Source organism: Microtus pennsylvanicus, chromosome 22, assembly GCF_037038515.1.
Source record: "Microtus pennsylvanicus isolate mMicPen1 chromosome 22, mMicPen1.hap1, whole genome shotgun sequence".
Lineage (NCBI taxonomy): Eukaryota > Metazoa > Chordata > Mammalia > Rodentia > Cricetidae > Microtus > Microtus pennsylvanicus.
In genome coordinates, this window is record NC_134600.1 from 12127310 (window position 1) to 12138507 (window position 11198).

General features: G+C 40.8%; 1 protein-coding gene across 1 annotated transcript in view; it reads right to left on the bottom strand.

Annotated features, from left to right (window-relative positions):
• LOC142840053 (uncharacterized) overlaps positions 1 to 11198 on the bottom strand; it is a 119820-nt gene that overhangs the window by 5236 nt on the left and 103386 nt on the right. The gene's annotated exons all lie outside the window — the stretch shown is intronic.

Consider the following 11198-nt stretch of genomic DNA (forward strand, 5'->3'; position numbering starts at 1 on the left):
AAAGAACTGAATGACCAAGAGAATGACAAGAAAGCATAGAGAGGGCTGGCAGCCAAAGAGAATAAAAGAAAGGAGAACTCTGGAAGGAAAAAAGGGAAGACGAGGCAAGAAAAGGAGTGAACAACAGGAGACATTCACCTACCTACAGAGCAAACCATGGAGTCAGAAATAAAGAAGGGAATACAGAATAGAGAAAGATGAAGGCCAGAGTGAAAAGATAGAAAGAAAAAATTAAGTTAAAAATAACCATCCTTGAAAGAAGCCAAAGCAAAGCAAGGTCAGTCATTTATAAGAAAATACAAGCCAGCAGGGAGGTGGTGGCGCACGCCTTTAATCCCAGCACTCGGGAGGCAGAGCAGGCGGATTTCTGTGAGTTCAAGACCAGCCTGGTCTACAGAGCTAGTTCCAGGACAGGCTCAAAAACCACAGAGAAACCCTGTCTCGAAAAACCAAAAAACAAACAAACAAACAAAAAACAAAAAACAAAAAAAAATAAGCCTCCATGGGTGAGATTTATTTGATAAATGGGTAGCAGGTTCTCAATGGAGAAAGAAGTAAAAGAAAACAACCAACAACGCCAGGCTTCAATCCTCAGAGCTCCATGCAATGAACTCTCACAGTCTCCTCACTGGGCTTCTAACTCTGCATAACATAGATGCCTGCAACAATGACAAACTGTGACCATAAACTAAAAATTCATGATCTTAAATTTTGATTCTTTCTTGTTTCCAAGAGCAACACATGGGGTGATGCTGAAAGGTGTGATTTCTTATTTGTGAAGGACACTAACAAGCTTGGACTACAAGTGTAGAAGGTTTTGAAAGAAGTAGCTTCCTGCCGGGCGGTGGTGGCGCACGCCTTTTTTCCCAGCACTCTGGAGGCAGAGGCAGGCAGATTTTTGTGAGTTCGAGACCAGCCTGGTCTACAAGAGCCAGTTCCAGGACAGGCTCCAAAACCACAGAGAAACCCTGTCTCGAAAAAACAAAAAATAAATAAATAAAAATAAAATTACAAAATGAAATATTTGTTCTGTGGCTTCACTCTGAGATCAGATGAACGGAAGGTACTTTTTACATGGTTTTCACGGGGATTTTACACAACAGGAAGGAGAAAAGCAGGAACCAGGTCTCAAGATGATTGGTCTTTCCCCCATCGGAAAGCTGGATGATGACTCCATTGTTTATGGATTTTTTTCCTTAAATTCGAAGCAAACTCCAGGCGAATGAATAATTATAAAAAGGGTAGTGTTCATGGAAATTTGAATATGAAGAGAATAATGGAGCTAGAAAGAATGTCTTAATGAGCACTATTGTCAGCCAGCACATCTTCCTCCATAGTCAGGTGAATAAAATATACAGCTGCAGTATTCAAGATTCTCTACATGAACAGGACAGGTAGAATGATTCTCACCATTGATGTAAAAAGTGAGCTTATTAGAATATCTTACAAGCTGTGGTCCAGGTAACTTAAGAACAGCTGCTTACCAATGGCAATTGAAGAATCCAATAGATTGCTTCTCAGCCTTTTCTCTAAGATCAATTGAAGAATCCAGTAGTTGTTCAGCCCACAAAGTTTGACTTCTCAGCTCATTTTAAGTATTCACCAAAATTACAATGACGTAGGCACTAATGCTAGTACAGGAATGAACTTGGTAGCCAGAGCCAAAGCACAGAGCCAAAACGAGACTTTTTTTCTTCAAAATACTTTATATGTGATTGCTGCTGCTAGAATGTAAGATGCTGATTGAAGTTGGGTCATAGTTATTGTTTGATTCCAGATTTTTTTTTTTTTTGGTGATTTCAAGACCGGATTTTTCTGTGTAATTGTGGAACTGATTCTGTATGCCAGACTGGTCTCAAACTCAGAAAATCCCACTACCTAGTCATCTCTTCCTCATTCAACCAATCATAGGGAATAGACCATAGGTGTATGCTTGACAGCAGAAGGCATAGTAACAGGAGTAGAAACCTTTGGAAGTTGGCCATTTCTTCATGTATCTTCCTTGTGTCTTCATGACCTACTTGGTCCTGATCTCTAATATAGCACTTCCATTTGATAACTGGTTGTAGCTGTAAATGTCCTACATTATAACTTGATAGATCCAGTAATATTCAGCTCATGATGGGCATTTCCCATCACTTGGTAAGGTGGTCACTGCAATGGATTAAGCCACATATGGTTGGTACTTCTAGGTTCTAGGGGTCATGCAGGGGCACACAAGCCCTCAGTCACCTGGGGATGTTAAAGATTCCCTCCTGCATAAACCACGTATGACTCAGCTAAACCCTTGCCCGCTTGCATGAGCCCCATCATCTGCATATGATGGAGCCATGTCAACCCCTGTGTGCATGCACCAGGAAGCTTTAAAAAGCTGGATGAGCCATCCTCCTCCCTGTCTCTGAACACTAACTTCCCAGGTCTCTGCATGCCCCCTCTAATAAACTCCTAAGAGTGTTTGTTGTGTGTTCTGTGCTTCCTTCTTGGTAAGAAAAAAAATCCTAAGATTGCGCAACTCTGCTAGCACATAGAAGTTCAATTAGGTGAAATGAAAACAAATCAAAATATCCATCATTTTATTAAGTACAGCGCCCTCTAGTGGTTGATCCCATGTTGGGACTCAGGACAGGGGAGCCCATGCAAACTGGGAACCAAGTGTTTCTCCTCTAGGATCCCACCTAAATATGCTGTGGGAGAGGTCCTGACCACAGAACAAATATTTCATTTTGTAACTTTAAAACTCTCTTTAGTTGTTAGTATTATAGGCATCCTTACAACTGTGGGACAGGAAATTGCTCCACCCGCCTAGCACAGTGCACCGTACAAGTCGCACAGTGTGCTGGAAGAAAAAGGGAAGTTCCTAGGAGTGCAAGAAGATGACATTGATTACTTTAGTAGCCAGGGGCCAGTGCTATTAAAATGCATATGTTCTCAGATATGGAGAAGTTCTCTATTGGGGTGAGTGGAATGGACAGGAGCCAGTATTCTGTCTCTTTAAGCACACTGTACCCCTATGGGTGGTGCTCTAGCCACTCAGGACTCACTAGCCAATCAGCACTCCAGATGACCTGCCAGTCAGAAGCAGTGCAGGTCTCTTCCAGGCAGCCGCCTTCAGTTTTGGCTTTGAAGAGGAGCTGGCGCCAGTGGATTCCTGTTCTCGGGTGCAGTTGCTGTTGCAGGGAGACGATGAGCTGAGAACTTTGGGAAAATGGAGAAGCACAACATGGTGAGTGAGGGAATGCTGTCTCCTGATGGGGAGGAGCAGAGGGCGAGGTGCGGAAAACACGATGTTGTTACCTCCATGGGTCTGGGTGGGAACCTGCCGCCATATTGCCTGTATTGTGAAGTCCCTCATGGTCCCTGCTAACTCCTGGACCTAGGGGCAGGCCTCTGAATAACTTTGCTCTGTGGCTTCATCTGCTTAGAGTATTGGGAGCAGGAAGGTGCGTGTACAAACACCTTCCTAGTCAACTTCAACAGGGTTCCTGCATTCACGGAAACAAGTTGCCGAACTCAGAGAAGCCTCGTTTCTCCAGTATCTTCTCAATATCGAGCACTTTGCATTTAAGCTTTAAATATAATCTGAATTTACATTTAAATTTGTGGACGTTATCAAAGGCATCTCACATGTCGTGTAGCTCTCCACTACTGTGTCATAATGTAGAAGAGTAGAATTGGTGATACAACAGATTGACCAATGCTTAAAAAATAATTAAGTCTCACAAAGTAGAATTTATCAGAGGGAGAAATGCGTCTAAACAGCCAAACTGTGAGTCTATGCTAATGAGGGCTGGTAGAGATTAGAATACCCAGGTATACATTGTTTATCAGGATTGTCCAGATATTTGACTCAAACCATTTCAAAGAAGCCACCACTGAGTTAAAAATAAAAAGTCACTGCTGGGTGGTTGTGGTGCACACCTTTAATTCCAATACTCTTGAGGCAGAGGCCGGTTGATTTCTGTGAGTTCAAGGCCAGCCTGATCTATAAGAGCTAGTTCCAGAACAGGCTCCAAAGCCACAGATTAACCCTGTCTTGAAAAACCAAAAAAAATAAAAAATAAAAAAAATCACTAGACCCACCCAATTATCAAAGAATAGACCTGTTAACAAGCTGCTCAAGGAACATTACAGGTCACAATCAACCTTAAGACCTGGCATGCCATAAAGTTCCAGTTTTCTTTTTGAGAGAGGCATAGTTCTGTCAGAAGAGCAATATTACCGGTTACATATATTTGAAATGTAAAACACTGTCGTGTGAATGACTCGCCTGATCAATCAAGGCTTTCCTTTAGGACCTCAGGCAGGGAGGAGGGACATTCTTGCTGACCTAGTAACAGCCTGGGACATAAGCCTGTTAGTTTCCCTAAGGACCTGATGTATTGATACTAAAACAGAGCTCTTTCTCTAAAACCAGCACTGTGCATTGGAGAGCCCATAATGGTCTGGTGCCCAGGCCTTTGTGGAGGGGTTACTTCAGATCTTGACAACTCAACATTTCCCACCATATGGAGCTATGGTTCTCAGTACCAAGGCCATTCTGGACGTAGCAAAGAGTTCAAAAAATACCCGGTATACCCTTTGTGTAGAATTGTTGGACTAGCCTCTCCCTAAATTTGTCACATTGTATCATAGTTTCTGCTGACATCATGTAATTCTTTCATTTCCCCCTAGGAAGTAATAGACTAGGCTAGGTTTGAACTCACAGAGAGGCACAGGGTTCTTCTCCCTGTGTCTTGGGATTAAAGGCATAAGCCACCACCACCTGGCAAGATGCTATTTTTCTTTTTTCATTTTTTTTTTGGTTTTTCAAGTTTCTCTGAAGCTTTTGAGCCAATCCTGGAATGAGCTTTTAGAACCCTGTCAGTGAAGAATGACCTGCTGTAAAAGAACACGGGCATACTTAGGAAAATATTCTGAGAATATTTTTGCCTATATATTTTGACTGGCAAGTTTCCTGTTTCTATTTCAATTGTTCAGAGTATAATCTGGACCATTATCCTAAGGGATACTTATGACTAACAGCATATATTGAATGCACAATCTATCTAACCTCTGTCCCTTGAGCATTGGACAGAGATCAATGCATAACATCGTTAAAGATACTTTTCTTTTTAATCTCCTAAGTGTGTGATGTGATTTCTCCTTGGGAAGGCATATTAATTCTAGAAGAGCTGCATTTTTGTACTGATAGAAATATTGCTTCTGAGTCAACTTCTGTTATGTTGACTCAGGTAGATTTGGTCCGTCTTTGTTGCTATCCTAGGCAACCTTGAGTGTCCTCTATATTACACCCTCAAAGTTCTTAAGTGACTGTACCAATTCACAGTATTAAAATTATGTATTTGCTGGGCAGTGGTGATGCATGCCTTTAATCCAAGCACTTGGGAGCAGATGTATGCAGATCTCTGTGAGTCTGAAGCCAGGCTGGTCTACAAGAGCTACAGAGCCAGGACAGTCATCAAAGCTACAGAGATACCTTGTCTCAAAGAAAAAAAAAACAGTAAATAAATAATGCATTTGAGGCATGTAGTTGACTGCCCAATGCTGTAGCAGGAAAAGGATTTGCATATGGAGCAGTTCTTCTGTCCTCAGATCACAATAGGAAGAATAGATTATTGTGTGCACTGCAGGGGGCACAGCATAGGCAATCAGCTGTTGCAGCCACCACTATGAAAAAGGGCCTGACTGTGGTAGCAGGAGAGGTTTGTAATTGCCCAGCATGTGTAAATTCATGTCATGTAAATGAACACAGACCAGATTGTGTGGGTGTCCAGATTAGGAAGGTTATCTTGACTGAAGGAACATTGAATTTGCAATTAGACAACTATCCTCTGCAGATATGATCGATTTTTTTATTGGTATTTATTAAGCTCTACAATTTTCTTTGCTTCACTCCCTGCCTTTCCCTCCCCACTTCAACCCTCTCCCATGGTCCGCATGCACCCAGTTTACTCAGGAGATTTTGTCTTTTTATACTTTATACTTCCCATGTAGATTAGAGCTCTGTAAGTCTCTCTTAGCATCCTCATTTTTGTCTAAGATCTGGGATTTGTGGTCTGTAGGGTGGCTTTCTTTGCTTTGTGCTTTAAAACCACTTATGAGTGAGTACATGTGATAATTGTCTTTTTGGGTCTGGGTTACCTCATGCAAGATAATGTTTGCAAGTTCCATCCATTTCCCTGCAAATTTCAAGATGTCATCATTTTTTCTGCTGTGTAGCACTCCATGGTGTAAATGTACCACATTTTTCTTATCCATTCTTCAGTTGAGCAGCATTTAGGTTGTTTTCAGGTTTTGGCTAGGACAAACAAAGCTGCTATGAACATAGTTGAGCACATGTCCTTGTGGCACGATTGAGCATCCTTTGGATATATACCCCAAAGTGGTGTTACTGGGTCGTGAGAAAAGTAGTTTCCTAATTTTCTGAGATATTGCCACACTGATATCTAAAGGGGCTGTACCAGCTTGCATTCATACCAGCCATGCAGAAATGTTCCCTTTTCCCCACAACCTCTCCAGCATAAGTTGTCATCAGTATTTTTGATCTTGGCCATATATTCAGGTGTCAGTTATAGTCTCAGAGTTGTTTTGATTTGCATTTCTCTGATAACTAAGGATATTGAATATTTCCTTAAGTGTCTTTCAGCCATTTTAGATTCCTCTGTTTTGTTCTCTGTTTAGGTCTTTACTCCATTTTTTCTTGAATGATGTGTTCTTTTGATGTCCAATTTCTTGAGTTCCTTGTATATTTTAAAGATCAAACCTCTGACTGATGTGGGGTTAGTGATGATCTTTTCCTATTCTGTACACTGTCATTTTGTCTTGTTGACCATGTCCTTTGATTTACAGAAGCTTTTCAGTTTCAGAAGGTCCCATTTAATTGTTTCTCTCAGTGTCTGTGCTGCTGGGGTTATATTTAGGAAGTGTTTCCCTGTGCCATTGCCTTCAAGTGTACTTCCCACTTTCTCTTCTATAAGTTTCAGTGTGGCTGGCTTCATGTTGAGTTCTTTGATCCATTTGGACTTGAGTTTTGTGAATGGTGATAGATATGGGTCTATTTTCATTTTTCTACATGTTGATATCGAGTTATGCCAGCACCACTTGTTAAATATGCTTTCTTTTTTTCCATTTGATATTTTTTTGGTTCCCTGTCAAAAATCAGGTGATCAAAGATGTGTGGGTTGATATCTGGGTCTTCTGTTTGGTTCCATTGTTCCACCTGTCTGTTCTTACAGCAATACCAGGCTGTTTTCAGTATTGTAGCTCTGTAGTAAAGATTGAAGTCAGGGATTGTGATGCTTCCAGAAGGTCTTTTATTGTATAGGATTGTTTTGGCTTTCCTGGGTGTTTTTTTGTTTTTTGTTTTTTTCATATGAATTTGAATACCATTCTTTTGAAGTCTTTGAAGAATTTTTCTGGGATTTTGATGAGCATTGTATTCAATTTGTAGATTGCTTTTGGTATGATCAATCTTGCTTGACAGAGTTATGTCTACTTGGATATTTGCAAAACAGGCCATTTCCTAACTCTGTGTGTCAGGTTACAGATCTCAAAAGTCAACATGTGTATTTCGGCACCATCAATCTATCTCTTGTTAATGACATCCCCTCTCTTAGGGAAGAGCCTACTCTTTTTTAAAGTCAATATAGAAAATATTATTTAATCTTAAAAGTGTACTTTTTTGGGTTTTTTGAGAAAGGATTTTTTGTAGTTTTGGAGCCTGTCCTAGAACTAGATCTTGTAGACCAGGTGGGCCTCAAAGTAACAATGATCTGCCTGCTTCTGCTTCCTGAGTGCTGGGATTAAAGGCCTGAGTCACACTGCCCATCTAAAAGTGCATTATGATCACTTTAAAAATCACTTTTTGGTATCATTTTCAAATACTTTCTTTTTTTCTTTTTCTTTTCTTTTTTTTTTTTTTTTGGATTTTCTGGACAGGGTTTCTCCATAGCTTTTGGTTCCTGTCCTGGTACTAGTTCTTGTAGACCAGGCAAGCCTCAGACACACAGAGATCCGCCTGCCTCTGCCTCCCGAGTGCTGGGATTAAAGGCGTGCGACATTACTGCCCGGCTCAAATACTTTCCTTAAGTGTATTGCTGCTCTTAGCCCGGCTCAAATACTTTCCTTAAGTGTATTGCTGCTCTTATCTCTATTTGTTTCTGTTATCCAAAGTTTCTAAGTCATTAATAGTTTCATTTCATTTCTTTCAAGGTATGTTGATTTCTATATAGATCAATGTCTCCTATACTTTAGGCTTGCCTCATGCTGTGTAATTGAGAATTATTTTGCCAGTCGGTGGTGGCGCACACCTTTAATACCAGCCCTTGGGAGGCAGAGGCAAGCAGATCTCCGGGAGTTCGAGGCCAGCCTGGTCTACAAGAGCTAGTTCCAGGATAGTCACCAAATCTACAGAGAAACACTATCTCGAAAAAAAAATTGAGAATTATTTTGAACACCTAATTCTGCCTCTGCTGCCCAGTTCTGGGAGGACAGTCCTGCAACTCCTTCCAGGTTTGTCCTTCACTAGTCAGTTAGAAAGAAAAATAGAGCAGTTAAAAGTCTGTTGATCTTTCTGACTTTTACTGGGAACATAGAAATCTAGAGGGATTGTTATAAGAATTGAACTCATTGACCAACTTTGTAGCTGGTGCAGACACAGTACAGGAAGTGAGAGGTTAGCCTGAGGGTGAGAGCTTTCCTCTTTCCACTGAGATTACTTATGTGGAATCAGGTAGTCAATTGTGATGCTGTATTGTTATCCTGATTGACCATTGTTAGCAGTCCACAGACAATGGCAATCTGTGTATGGACTGACCTTATCTTGAAACCTAATGTGTGATATTTACAGTAGTTATCCAAAATAGATGATCTGGGTAAAATGTTGTGTCCCTGCTTAACAGGACCCTTACTTTTCTGGAATAAGATCTTCATCTTTAGGGAAAATACATGAGAAATATATATTGTGCTCTAATACAAATCCCTAGTCTCTGGAGCACAGGGTCATAAAGTCTGTTTCAACTTTTCAAAATAATTTTTAAGATTAAAAGTACAACATATTCACATTGTCTTTGCTCCCTCCAAGCCCTAACATGATCCTGATTGTTTTCTAATTCATGGTCTGTTTTTGTCTAACAACAGTTACAAAATAAACACATTACACAGGAACAGTGTTTACTTTATGAATGTGACCTGTGTATGTCTGCCGGATTTGCCATTTCTGAGGCAGTGGGATGGCTGCACTGGAAAGTGAGTGTGCAATGGAATGTGCACAGAAAGGACCCTGTGCTTTGGATGAGAAACAGGATGTGGTGTAGGAGAGTAGAATAAGGTGTACTAAATACAGTCTTTCTAAACTAGGTCCCTGTCTGCTGGGCTGGCAGCGCAGAACTGGAAGGACTGTTCTGTCTGAGTCATTTGATCTCTGATAGAGGAGCTGCTCATATTGTGAGGCCCAGCTGGGTAGCCCTAGCCTGTGAGGAATTCTGGGAAGGGTTAGAAATCAGGAGTACTAGTGGCAGACAGTTTGTGGGTTCTTTCCATGATTCTCTTCTGCCTCTGGTGTAAGGAGTAGTAAGGAAGATCACAAGCTATACCGTGGTGAGTGTTGGGTGTTCAGAGCTGTTGAACTGTCATTTCTGCTATGACTTGGACTGATCATGAGCAAGACTGTAGTTATGTTGATCCATGTGGTTCATTTTGGCAGTGGCCCTTATCCTCTGAGCCTCCCTGTATATGAATTTATTGGGGCAGGGGAGACTCTGGAAATTCAGGATATGATGCTGATTGTCCAGAGTACACACAAGGACACTGCTCTTGGTGTGCAGTGGGAAGAGAGATTAGAAAACTGAAGCTCTAGATTCCAGAAGTTGTCAGTATTGCATTCCAATTTCAGATTTGTGTTCTAAAGATTACAAATAGTTTAGGAACTGGTAGGAAATGATGATATTGATCTTCTAGTGATGCATGATTAGAATGCTTTTAATGTAATCCTGCCACTAGCTGCAAAGGTGTGATCCAGTGAAGCTTAGGTCAAGGGGACAAAGGAGTGCATTGTGTTCGGCAGGTAGATAGAGCATAATTCGCATCTTGGACCATAATCCATGTAGGACAAAATAAATTTTATTTTATTTTTATTTATTTATTTTATTATTATTATTATTTATTTTTTTAGTTTTTTTTGAGACAAGGTTTCTCTGTGGCTTTGGAGCCTGTCCTGGAACTAGCTCTGTAGACCAGGCAGTTCTGGAACTCACAGAGATCCCCCTGCCACTGCCTCCTGACTGCTGGGATTAAAGGCGTGCACCTCCCAGAAAAGATCATGTATTTGAACAAGTTTCTCTCCATAGTCGTTTTCTCTCAATTATCTGTGGATCCTTAGTAGGAGAATAAGCCTTTCTATATGAAATTTCTCATTGTATCCAATGAATCTCAATACCCTCAAGTAATTTCCTGACATTTAAATCTACTGTGTTAGCTGGGCGATGGTGGCGCACACCTTTAATCCCAGGACTCGGGAGGCAGAGGCAGGCAGATCTCTGTGAGTTCGAGACCAGCCTGGTCTACCGAGCTTGCTTCAGGACAGGCTCCAAAGCCACAGAGGAACCCTGTCTGGAAAAAACCAAAAAATAAAAAAAATAAATAATCTACTGTGTTGTGCTTGACATTAATCAGCCAGCTTCCTACTTATACTGAAATGCTTTTAACATCATTATAGGCTCGATCTGTAAATCACATAAAATATAGCAGAAACAGTTGTTATTCAGACCTCTGAAGTTTGGTAACCTGCTGTTTTAATTGTTTCGTTTGTTTATCTGAGTAACTGTGTGGCTCTCAATTCCTGTAACTAAAGGGAGGCATCATTCCTGGCTCTATTTGTTTTTATGTTATTGGATGATGGTGCTAGAATGTAGGTATTTTTTATGTCAAGTATATACTGCTGTGCTGAGCTTCATAATTTCTTGAATTTTAAAAATTGACAGAGGGCATCACTCTGATTGCCAAGATGCCATGTATTCATAACATTAATACTGCCTGAGTATTCTGAGTCATTAACTGGAGTGAAAACAATTCTTTGTGGAAAGTTCAATAAAAGTCTTTCAGTTCTTTGTATCCCATTGTTTGTTTCATTCCGGTTTGCAATGGAAACAGGGTCTCAATGTGTATTTCCACCTCTCCTGGACCTGATTGCTTAGACTTGA